We start from the raw sequence: 11,261 nt of genomic DNA, 5'->3' as shown, positions 1-11,261 counted from the left end.
TCTGGGTCTCTCCGTGTGTCTGGGTCTCCTTGTGTGTCTGGGTCTCCCTGAGTGTCTGGGTCTCCCGGAGTGTCTGGGTCTCTCCGTGTGTCTGGGTCTCCCTGAGTGTCTGGGTCTCCCTGAGTGTCTGGGTCTCCCTGAGTGTCTGGGTCTCCCTGAGTGTCCGGGTCTCCCTGAGTGTCTGGGTCTCCCTGAGTGTCTGGGTCTCTCCGTGTGTCTGGGTCTCTCCGTGTGTCTGGGTCTCCCTGAGTGTCTGGGTCTCCCCGAGTGTCTGGGTCTCTCCGTGTGTCTGGGTCTCTCCATGTGTCTGGGTCTCTCCGTGTGTCTGGGTCTCCCTGAGTGTCTGGGTCTCCCTGAGTGTCTGGGTCTCTCCGTGTGTCTGGGTCTCTCCGTGTGTCTGGGTCTCCCTGTGTGTCTGGGTCTCCCTCAGTGTCTGGGTCTCCCGGAGTGTCTGGGTCTCTCCGTGTGTCTGGGTCTCCCTTAGTGTCTGGGTCTCCCTGAGTGTCTGGGTCTCCTGAGTGTCTGGGTCTCCCTGAGTGTCTGGGTCTCCCGTGTGTCTGGGTCTCTCCGTGTGTCTGGGTCTCCCTGTGTGTCTGGGTCTCCCTGAGTGTCTGGGTCTCCCTGAGTGTCTGGGTCTCTCCGTGTGTCTGGGTCTCCCTGTGTGTCTGGGTCTCCCTCAGTGTCTGGGTCTCCCGGAGTGTCTGGGTCTCTCCGTGTGTCTGGGTCTCCCTTAGTGTCTGGGTCTCCCTGAGTGTCTGGGTCTCCTGAGTGTCTGGGTCTCCCTGAGTGTCTGGGTCTCCCGTGTGTCTGGGTCTCTCCGTGTGTCTGGGTCTCCCTGTGTGTCTGGGTCTCCCTGAGTGTCTGGGTCTCCCTGAGTGTCTGGGTCTCTCCGTGTGTCTGGGTCTCCCTGTGTGTCTGGGTCTCCCTGTGTGTCTGGGTCTCCCTGTGTGTCTGGGTCTCCCTGAGTGTCTGGGTCTCCCTGAGTGTATGGGTCTCCCTGTGTGTCTGGGTCTCCCTGAGTGTCTGGGTCTCCCTGTGTGTCTGGGTCTCCCTGAGTGTCTGGGTCTCCCTGAGTGTCTGGGTCTCCCTGTGTGTCTGGGTCTCCCTGTGTGTCTGGGTCTCCCTGAGTGTCTGGGTCTCTCCGTGTGTCTGGGTCTCTCCGTGTGTCTGGGTCTCCCTGTGTGTCTGGGTCTCCCTGAGTGTCTGGGTCTCCCTGAGTGTCTGGGTCTCTCCGTGTGTCTGGGTCTCCCTATGTGTCTGGGTCTCCCTGAGTGTCTGGGTCTCTCCGTGTGTCTGGGTCTCTCCGTGTGTCTGGGTCTCCCTGTGTGTCTGGGTCTCCCTGAGTGTCTGGGTCTCCCTGAGTGTCTGGGTCTCTCCATGTGTCTGGGTCTCCCTGTGTGTCTGGGTCTCCCTGTGTGTCTGGGTCTCCCTGAGTGTCTGGGTCTCCCGTGTGTCTGGGTCTCTCCGTGTGTCTGGGTCTCCCTGTGTGTCTGGGTCTCCCTGTGTGTCTGGGTCTCCCTGAGTGTCTGGGTCTCCCTGAGTGTATGGGTCTCCCTGTGTGTCTGGGTCTCCCTGAGTGTCTGGGTCTCCCTGTGTGTCTGGGTCTCCCTGAGTGTCTGGGTCTCCCTGAGTGTCTGGGTCTCCCTGTGTGTCTGGGTCTCCCTGAGTGTCTGGGTCTCCCTTTGTGTCTGGGTCTCTCCGTGTGTCTGGGTCTCTCCGTGTGTCTGGGTCTCCCTGTGTGTCTGGGTCTCCCTGAGTGTCTGGGTCTCCCTGAGTGTCTGAGTCTCTCCGTGTGTCTGGGTCTCCCTATGTGTCTGGGTCTCCCTGAGTGTCTGGGTCTCTCCGTGTGTCTGGGTCTCTCCGTGTGTCTGGGTCTCCCTGTGTGTCTGGGTCTCCCTGTGTGTCTGGGTCTCCCTGAGTGTCTGGGTCTCCCTGAGTGTCTGGGTCTCTCCGTGTGTCTGGGTCTCCCTTAGTGTCTGGGTCTCCCTGAGTGTCTGGGTCTCCCTGTGTGTCTGGGTCTCCCTGAGTGTCTGGGTCTCCCGTGTGTCTGGGTCTCTCCGTGTGTCTGGGTCTCCCTGTGTGTCTGGGTCTCCCTGTGTGTCTGGGTCTCCCTGAGTGTCTGGGTCTCCCTGAGTGTATGGGTCTCCCTGTGTGTCTGGGTCTCCCTGAGTGTCTGGGTCTCCCTGTGTGTCTGGGTCTCCCTGAGTGTCTGGGTCTCCCTGAGTGTCTGGGTCTCCCTGTGTGTCTGGGTCTCCCTGAGTGTCTGGGTCTCCCTTTGTGTCTGGGTCTCTCCGTGTGTCTGGGTCTCTCCGTGTGTCTGGGTCTCCCTGTGTGTCTGGGTCTCCCTGAGTGTCTGGGTCTCCCTGAGTGTCTGAGTCTCTCCGTGTGTCTGGGTCTCCCTATGTGTCTGGGTCTCCCTGAGTGTCTGGGTCTCTCCGTGTGTCTGGGTCTCTCCGTGTGTCTGGGTCTCCCTGTGTGTCTGGGTCTCCCTGTGTGTCTGGGTCTCCCTGAGTGTCTGGGTCTCCCTGAGTGTCTGGGTCTCTCCGTGTGTCTGGGTCTCCCTTAGTGTCTGGGTCTCCCTGAGTGTCTGGGTCTCCCTGAGTGTCTGGGTCTCCCTGAGTGTCTGCGTCTACCTGAGTGTCTGGGTCTCTACGTGTGTCTGGGTCTCCCTGAGTGACTGAGTCTCTCTGAGTGACTGAGTCTCCCTGAGTGACTGAGTCTCCCTGAGTGACTGAGTCTCCCTGAGTGACTGAGTCTCCCTGACTGAGTCTCCCTGAGTGTCTGAGTCTCTCTGAGTGACTGAGTCTCCCAGAGTGGCTGAGTCTCCCTGAGTGTCTGGGTCTCCCTGAGTGACTGAGTCTCCCTGAGTGACTGAGTCTCCCTCAGTGACTGAGTCTCCCTGAGTGACTGAGTCTCCCTGAGTGACTGAGTCTCTCCGAGTGACTGAGTCTCCCTGAGTGTCTGAGTCTCTCTGAGTGACTGAGTCTCCCTCAGTGACTGAGTCTCCCTGAGTGACTGAGTCTCCCTCAGTGACTAAGTCTCTCTGAGTGACTGAGTCTCCCTGAGTGACTGAGTCTCCCTGAGTGACTGAGTCTCTCTGAGTGACTGAGTCTCCCTGAGTGACTGAGTCTCTCTGAGTGACTGAGTCTCTCTGAGTGACTGAGTCTCTCTCAGTGACTGAGTCTCCCTGAGTGACTGAGTCTCCCTGAGTGACTGAGTCTCCCTGAGTGACTGAGTCTTCCTGAGTGTCTGAGTCTCCCTAAGTGACTGAGTCTCTCTGAGTGACTGAGTCTCTCTGAGTGACTGAGTCTCCCTGAGTGACTGAGTCTCCCTGAGTGACTGAGTCTCTCCGAGTGACTGAGTCTCCCTGAGTGACTGAGTCTCTCTCAGTGACTGAGTCTCTCTCAGTGACTGGGTCTCCCTGAGTGACTGAGTCTCTCTGAGTGACTGAGTCTCCCTGAGTGACTGAGTCTCTCTGAGTGTCTGAGTCTCTCCGAGTGACTGAGTCTCTCTGAGTGACTGAGTCTCCCTGAGTGACTGAGTCTCTCTCAGTGACTGAGTCTCTCTCAGTGACTGAGTCCCTCTGAGTGACTGAGACTCCCTGAGTGACTGAGTCTCTCTGAGTGACTGAGTCTCTCTCAGTGACTGAGTCTCTCTCAGTGACTGAGTCCCTCTGAGTGACTGAGTCTCCCTGAGTGACTGAGTCTCCCTGAGTGACTGAGTCTCCCTGAGTGACTGAGTCTCCCTGAGTGACTGAGTCTCTCTGAGTGACTGAGTCTCAGTGACTGAGTCTCCCTGAGTGACTGAGTCTCCCTGAGTGACTGAGTCTCCCCGCGTGTCTGGGTCTCCCTGAGTGACTGAGTCTCAGTGACTGAGTCTCCCTGAGTGACTGAGTCTCCCTGAGTGACTGAGTCTCCCTGAGTGACTGAGTCTCCCTGAGTGACTGAGTTTCCCTCAGTGACTGAGTCTCTCTGAGTGACTGAGTCTCTCTGAGTGACTGAGTCTCCCTGAGTGACTGAGACTCTCTGAGTGACTGAGTCTCCCTGAGTGACTGAGTCTCCCTGAGTGACTGAGTCTCTCTGAGTGACTGAGTCTCCCTGAGTGACTGAGTCTCTCTCAGTGACTGAGTCTCCCTGAGTGACTGAGTCTCCCTGAGTGACTGAGTCTCCCTGAGTGACTAAGTCTCCCTGAGTGACTGAGTCTCCCTGACTGACTGAGTCTCCCTGAGTGTCTGAGTCTCTCTGAGTGACTGAGTCTCCCTGAGTGACTGAGTCTCTCTGAGTGACTGAGTCTCCCTGAGTGACTGAGTCTCTCTCAGTGACTGAGTCTCTCTGAGTGACTGAGTCTCCCTGAGTGACTGAGACTCCCTGAGTGACTGAGTCTCCCTGAGTGACTGAGACTCCCTGAGTGACTGAGTCTCTCTGAGTGACTGAGACTCTCTGAGTGACTGAGTCTCCCTGAGTGACTGAGTCTCCCTGAGTGACTGAGTCTCTCTCAGTGACTGAGTCTCTCTGAGTGACTGAGTCTCCCTGAGTGACTGAGTCTCCCTGAGTGACTGAGTCTCCCTGAGTGACTGAGTCTCCCTGAGTGACTGAGTCTCTCTGAGTGACTGAGTCTCCCTGAGTGACTGAGTCTCCCTGAGTGACTGAGTCTCTCCGAGTGACTGAGTCTCCCTGAGTGACTGAGTCTCTCTCAGTGACTGAGTCTCTCTCAGTGACTGGGTCTCCCTGAGTGACTGAGTCTCTCTGAGTGACTGAGTCTCCCTGAGTGACTGAGTCTCTCTGAGTGTCTGAGTCTCTCCGAGTGACTGAGTCTCTCTGAGTGACTGAGTCTCCCTGAGTGACTGAGTCTCTCTCAGTGACTGAGTCTCTCTCAGTGACTGAGTCCCTCTGAGTGACTGAGACTCCCTGAGTGACTGAGTCTCTCTCAGTGACTGAGTCTCTCTCAGTGACTGAGTCTCTCTCAGTGACTGAGTCCCTCTGAGTGACTGAGTCTCCCTGAGTGACTGAGTCTCCCTGAGTGACTGAGTCTCCCTGAGTGACTGAGTCTCCCTGAGTGACTGAGTCTCTCTGAGTGACTGAGTCTCAGTGACTGAGTCTCCCTGAGTGACTGAGTCTCCCTGAGTGACTGAGTCTCCCCGCGTGTCTGGGTCTCCCTGAGTGACTGCGTCTCAGTGACTGAGTCTCCCTGAGTGACTGAGTCTCCCTGAGTGACTGAGTCTCCCTGAGTGACTGAGTTTCCCTCAGTGACTGAGTCTCTCTGAGTGACTGAGTCTCTCTGAGTGACTGAGTCTCTCTGAGTGACTGAGACTCTCTGAGTGACTGAGTCTCCCTGAGTGACTGAGTCTCCCTGAGTGACTGAGTCTCTCTGAGTGACTGAGTCTCCCTGAGTGACTGAGTCTCTCTCAGTGACTGAGTCTCCCTGAGTGACTGAGTCTCCCTGAGTGACTGAGTCTCCCTGAGTGACTAAGTCTCCCTGAGTGACTGAGTCTCCCTGACTGACTGAGTCTCCCTGAGTGTCTGAGTCTCCCTGACTGACTGAGTCTCCCTGAGTGTCTGAGTCTCTCTGAGTGACTGAGTCTCCCTGAGTGACTGAGTCTCTCTGAGTGACTGAGTCTCCCTGAGTGACTGAGTCTCTCTCAGTGACTGAGTCTCTCTGAGTGACTGAGTCTCCCTGAGTGACTGAGACTCCCTGAGTGACTGAGTCTCCCTGAGTGACTGAGACTCCCTGAGTGACTGAGTCTCTCTGAGTGACTGAGACTCTCTGAGTGACTGAGTCTCCCTGAGTGACTGAGTATCCCTGAGTGACTGAGTCTCTCTCAGTGACTGAGTCTCTCTGAGTGACTGAGTCTCCCTGAGTGACCGAGTCTCCCTGAGTGACTGCTCTGAGTGACTGAGTCTCTCTCAGTGACTGAGTCCCCTGAGTGACTGAGTCTCTCCGAGTGACTGAGTCTCTCTGAGTGACTGAGTCTCTATCAGTGACTGAGTCTCTCTGAGTGACTGAGTCTCTCTGAGTGACTGAGTCTCCCTGAGTGACTGAGTCTCTCTGAGTGACTGAGTCTCTCTGAGTGACTGAGTCTCCCTCAGTGACTGAGTCTTCCTGAGTGACTGAGTCTCCCTGAGTGACTGAGTCTCCCTGAGTGACTGAGTCTCTCTCAGTGGCTGAGTCTCCCTGAGTGACTGAGTCTCTCTGAGTGACTGAGTCTCTCTGAGTGACTGAGTCTCCCTCAGTGACTGAGTCTTCCTGAGTGACTGAGTCTCCCTGAGTGACTGAGTCTCCCTGAGTGACTGAGTCTCTCTCAGTGGCTGAGTCTCCCTGAGTGACTGAGTCTCCCTGACTGACTGAGTCTCTCTGAGTGACTGAGTCTCCCTGAGTGACTGAGTCTCTCTCAGTGACTGAGTCTCCCTGAGTGACTGAGTCTCCCTGAGTGACTGAGTCTCTCTGAGTGTCTGAGTCTTCCTGAATGACTGAGTCTCCCTGAGTGACTGAGTCTCCCTGAGTGACTGAGTCTCTCCGAGTGACTGAGTCTCTCTGAGTGACTGAGTCTCCCTGAGTGACTGAGTCTCTCTCAGTGACTGAGACTCCCTGAGTGACTGAGTCTCTCTGAGTGACTGAGTCTCTCTGAGTGACTGAGTCTCCCTGAGTGACTGAGTCTCTCTGAGTGACTGAGTCTCTCTGAGTGACTGAGTCTCCCTCAGTGACTGAGTCTTCCTGAGTGACTGAGTCTCCCTGAGTGACTGAGTCTCCCTGAGTGACTGAGTCTCTCTCAGTGGCTGAGTCTCCCTGAGTGACTGAGTCTCTCTGAGTGACTGAGTCTCTCTGAGTGACTGAGTCTCCCTCAGTGACTGAGTCTTCCTGAGTGACTGAGTCTCCCTGAGTGACTGAGTCTCCCTGAGTGACTGAGTCTCTCTCAGTGGCTGAGTCTCCCTGAGTGACTGAGTCTCCCTGACTGACTGAGTCTCTCTGAGTGACTGAGTCTCCCTGAGTGACTGAGTCTCTCTCAGTGACTGAGTCTCCCTGAGTGACTGAGTCTCCCTGAGTGACTGAGTCTCTCTGAGTGTCTGAGTCTTCCTGAATGACTGAGTCTCCCTGAGTGACTGAGTCTCCCTGAGTGACTGAGTCTCTCCGAGTGACTGAGTCTCTCTGAGTGACTGAGTCTCCCTGAGTGACTGAGTCTCTCTCAGTGACTGAGACTCCCTGAGTGACTGAGTCTCCCTGAGTGACTGAGACTCCCTGAGTGACTGCGTCTCCCTGAGTGACTGAGTCTCTCCGAGTGACTGAGTCTCTCCGAGTGACTGAGTCTCCCTGAGTGACTGCAGTTACGAACGTTTTAAGTCAAAATGTACGAGTTGAGAGCATGTGGCTGCCATGGTAAGCCAACAACAAAAAAGCTACGTAGCTCAGTGGGGCCTTTACCTGGTAAAATACAAATATAAAGTTTAGTTTTAAGTTGCACCGTGTTGTTGCCGCGTTGAACTCTTATGGCAGGAGACTGCAGCGCGACTCTCACGATAGGCCCAGTGCTGACTGAGAAAAATACAGGGAAACCTTGGATTGCGAGCATCCAAAGCACTCGTATATCAAAGCACTCGTATATCAGTGTGTGATCACGTGGCGCTCAGCAGACAAAGCGTACAAGTACTGCACGTATTGCAAGACCCTCGCTCGTTTATCAAATTAATATTTACTTAAACAATTTGCTCGTCTTGCAAAACACTCGCAGACCAAATTACTCGCAATCCAAGGTTTTACTGTATCCGGGTTTGGTCGACAGTGGCAACCCTTCCTCTAGATGCATAACAACATCACACGGAGATACACACGAGGGAAGACCTGTGCTGAGATGCACACATCACGCAGACGCCTGTCGATTGTAAAAGCCACCCGGTACCACGCGGTGGCGGTGACGTCACAGCACGTGGGGCGAGACCAAGCCGCTCGTTCAGGTCGCGTGGTGTGGCTCACGGGAGACACCACCCAGGTGTTGCGACACAAGTTCACAGGCCGGGATGACTGTGCTGCGTTGTTGTGGTGCTGTGGTTTAGGCGCCCGGCGCTCTGATCGTTGTTGTGAGCGTCGCGTCTCTGCCCTCCGTTGACGTTGGAGGGCCAATGCCTCCCGAACGGCCCGGTAGCGTCATTCACGATCCGCCTCCTCCACAAAGGCCGATCTTGACACCGCTGTCACCGGTCGTCGGCAAGTCCACTCAACTCCACATCCTCCTGTACCTCATCGTTCCATCTCTTTTTCCAGGCCCTTTCTAGCCCCTTCTATCTGGCCAAACAGAAGCTGCTTAGGCAGGCGGTGGCTGGGCATGCGGGCTACATGACCCAGCCAACGCAGCCTCGCCTGCTGAGGGAGCTCACGGATGGAACTTGTCCAGATCTTTCAAGAATCTATGAGCTCCTCACAAAAATCCAGCCTGGTTAAACCCAGGAGGGATCGTAGGCAGGGCCAACCTGAACGTTTCAATCTGGCGCAGATGCTCCGTTAAAGGGCTCCACGTTTCGCAAGCATAGCGAAGGGAGGGCACAACTTTGGCCGAGAAGACCCGGAGCTTCGTGTGAAGCGAACGAGAGCCACCAGGCAAACCTCCACTCTGCGTTACTTACGCGGCGGATGCAATTATAGCGCTGCCCGACTCATCTAATGGGAGCCAGCCACGAGTAGAAGATGAGCCAAGAACGGAAACTCCTCCACCCTCTCCACATGAATCCCTATAGATGCGTAAAACACACACGCACACGTGGTAAAACACTGGACGGCATTATCAATGATCTCACGCGATCGCTGTGGATAAAGGAAATTTAAAAAAGAGAGATATCTATTTATGTTTAGTATGTGTTCGTGTAGCAAACTGAACGTGTTGTACAATAAAGTCGAGTGGTGTCGTGTTCCCCACAAGCAAAGCAAACACCGCGCCCCCTCTCCACGTTATTTTGGGTTCGGGAGTTCATCCGCTAACGGGGAACCGGTAACCGTTTCCGGATGCGTGGTACCCGGTTTCGAAAAAAATCCAGGGACGGGTAACTGCCCTCTCTCGCCCTGCGCCCAGTTTCGCTCCCCTTCACTGGAGAGCAACTCCCACTGCAGCACACAGAGCAGTCAGCTTCACAAACCTGCAGCTTCCGTTCCTGCCTTAGTAACAATAACCCCCACCTCCTCTCCCCTTGTCCACCCGGCAGCAACTTCGACTCCCTGCAACCGCCCCCAGCTACAACCAGGCCTACCTCAACCCCTATCACTACCCCCATCACTACCCCAACCCCTATCACTACCCCCATCACTAACCCCATCACTACCCCAACCCCTATCACTACCCCCATCACTAACCCCATCACTACCCCAACCCCTATCACTACCCCATCACTACCCAAACCCCTATCACTACCCCAACCCCTATCACTAACCCCATCACTACCCCTATCACTACCCCAACCCCTATCACTACCCCAACCCCTATCACTAACCCCATCACTACCCCAACCCCTATCACTAACCCCATCACTAGCCCAACCCCTATCACTACCCCCATCACTACCCCATCACTACCCCCATCACTACCCCAACCCATATTACTACCTCCATCACTACCCCTATCACTACCCCTATCACTAACCCCATCACTACCCCAACCCCTATCACTACCCCCATCACTACCCCCATCACTACCCCAACCCATATCACTACCTCCATCACTACCCCTATCACTACCCCAACCCCTATCACTACCCCAACCCCCATCACTAACCCCATCACTACCCCAACCCCTATCACTACCCCCATCACTAACCCCATCACTACCCCAACCCCTATCACTAACCCCATCACTACCCCAACCCCTATCACTAACCCCATCACTAGCCCAACCCCTATCACTACCCCCATCACTACCCCCATCACTACCCCCATCACTACCCCAACCCATATTACTACCTCCATCACTACCCCTATCACTACCCCTATCACTAACCCCATCACTACCCCAACCCCTATCACTACCCCCATCACTACCCCCATCACTACCCCAACCCATATCACTACCTCCATCACTACCCCTATCACTACCCCAACCCCTATCACTACCCCAACCCCCATCACTAACCCCATCACTACCCCAACCCCTATCACTACCCCCATCACTAACCCCATCACTACCCCAACCCCTATCACTACCCCCATCACTACCCCAATCCCTATCACTACCCCCATCAGTAACCCCATCACTACCCCAACCCCTATCACTACCCCCATCACTACCCCAATCCCTATCACTACCCCATCAGTAACCCCATCACTACCCCAACCCCTATCACTACCCCCATCACTACCCCAACCCCTATCACAACCCCGATCACTACCCCCATCACTACCCCAACCCCTATCACTACCCCAACCCCTATTCACTACCCCAACACCTATCACTACCCCAACCCCTATCACTACCCCAACCCCTATCACTACCCCAACCCCTATCACTACCCCTATCACTACCCCCATTACTACCCCAACCCCTATCACTACCCCAACCCCTATCACTACCCCAACCCCTATCACTACCCCAATCCCCATCACGAACCCCATCACTACCCCAACCCCTATCACTACCCCCATCACTACTCCAATCCCTATCACTACCCCCATCAGTAACCCCATCACTACCCCAACCCCTATCACTACCCCAATCCCTATCACTACCCCATCAGTAACCCCATCACTACCCCAACCCCTATCACTACCCCCATCACTACCCCAACCCCTATCACAACCCCGATCACTACCCCCATCACTACCCCAACCCCTATCACTACCCCAACCCCTATTCACTACCCCAACACCTATCACTACCCCAACCCCTATCACTACCCCAACCCCTATCACTACCCCTATCACTACCCCAACCCCCATCACGAACCCCATCACTACCCCAACCCCTATCACTACCCCTATCACTACCCCAACCCCCATCACTAACCCCATCACTACCCCAACCCCTATCACTAACCCCATCACTACCCCAACCCCTATCACTACCCCCATCACTACCCCCATCACTACCCCCATCACTACCCCAACCCCCATCACTATCCCTATCACTACCCCAACCCCTATCACTAACCCCATCACTACCCCAACCCCTATCACTACCCCCATCACTACCCCAACCCCTATCACTAACCCCATCACTACCCCAACCCCCATCACTAACCCCATCACTACCCCAACCCCTATCACTACCCCTATCACTACCCCCATCACTA

The sequence above is a fragment of the Petromyzon marinus genome, chromosome 34 (genome assembly GCF_048934315.1).
Source record: "Petromyzon marinus isolate PM22_M1 ecotype Great Lakes invasive population chromosome 34, UKy_Petmar_22M1.pri1.0, whole genome shotgun sequence".
NCBI classification, from domain to species: domain Eukaryota; kingdom Metazoa; phylum Chordata; class Hyperoartia; order Petromyzontiformes; family Petromyzontidae; genus Petromyzon; species Petromyzon marinus.
Note: the sequence above shows the minus strand (reverse complement) of the source record.